Below are 1,404 nucleotides of genomic sequence, written 5' to 3'. Positions count from 1 at the left end.
CTCAGGACCAGAGTGGGCAGAGGAAGGCATTTTATTATACTCCGCAAGAGAGCAGGTGTAGTGCTCGAGGGAACACTCACCCTGATACAGCTGCAGGAGCAGGGGTAACCATTCCCTCCACTCCTGCTATAGTCATGGTTAGTTTACAATCTTTGTTTTTTTACATAGTTTTCCTAGGTTATACAGTTTATATAAATAGGATAATAAGATACAGAAGCAAAAGTGAAGTTAATTAGATTTTCCTTGTCTTAGTTTAGGATTAAACTATATTCTTTTACTTCCCCTACTTTCCCTCTTTAACATATGCAAATGATGCGAATCAGTAGGCCTGGATTCTTGACCAAGACCAGACCCTAGATAAGCTTGAACAGGTTCAAGTGGGTTTGGCCTCTCTAATTCCCCAGACTGCCTTTTCAAAAAGTATGCACATGCGTACAAGCCTCTGACCTCTCACCTGACCGACCTTGAGGCCTGGTCTCTGCTAAAGCTGGGGTGGGGGAGGGCAGGGAAGCACACCTTTAGTTCTGTGGAAACAAAACTCCTCCTCCCATTTCTTACAAAAGAGAATATAAGATTTATTCAATTGTTCCAGTAAAGATTAGATTGGATTACAATATACACATTAGGAATTTATCTCTTAAAAGTTATCTGTAGTAAGAATTATGAGTAGTCATGTTCATTCTAAGACAACCTACAGACATTTTTACAGTCGACAATATGGCTGGTGCCTCCTGAAGTGAGGTAGCACACCAGTACTCTCAACATGGAGAACTTAAGTTGTTTGACTCACTTTCTTAGGGCCAGGCTGCCACATTTGTCCTTCTGCATTCTAGGGGAAATACCATCAGTTTGAGTCACCAGCTTGAGTCCCCAACAACTGTGGTCTCCCATTATTAGAGGGCCAATGACTAATACCCCAGTTCCATTAAATTACTTAATATCAATTAGCTTTTACAAAATGATATTTACTTCAAAGATATAGAAGACATGACACCCCAACCTTTTGGGGAGCAAGATGTACTTTCCCACACACCGCTTTGATCTTTTGAAGAGTAGGTTAAAAACTTAGCTCAGTTCACATTTGTACCACCAAGTTCATGTCCAAATGTGGCATGACTAATGAGTCCTTGTGCTGGGGTCCTGAAGGTCACTACCAAAGACCAGTCCTCGCTCTTCTGGATTCCTAGGTCTGGGAATCCAAACTCTGGAACACTGGGATGCGAGGGTACACTAGTGAGGACCCTTCAAACTTACTTTATTCCCTTCACCTGAAACAGAAAATAACAAATGAAAAGACCAAGGACTACTTCCTTATTTCTCAGATCTAGAAGGCCTCAGCATGGTCTCTCACCAAAGAACAGGAGACTCTGAATGAAATGAACAGGTGAGTGAGGCAAAGAGGAA

This window comes from Trichosurus vulpecula, chromosome 2 (genome assembly GCF_011100635.1).
Source record: "Trichosurus vulpecula isolate mTriVul1 chromosome 2, mTriVul1.pri, whole genome shotgun sequence".
Lineage (NCBI taxonomy): Eukaryota > Metazoa > Chordata > Mammalia > Diprotodontia > Phalangeridae > Trichosurus > Trichosurus vulpecula.
Note: the sequence above shows the minus strand (reverse complement) of the source record.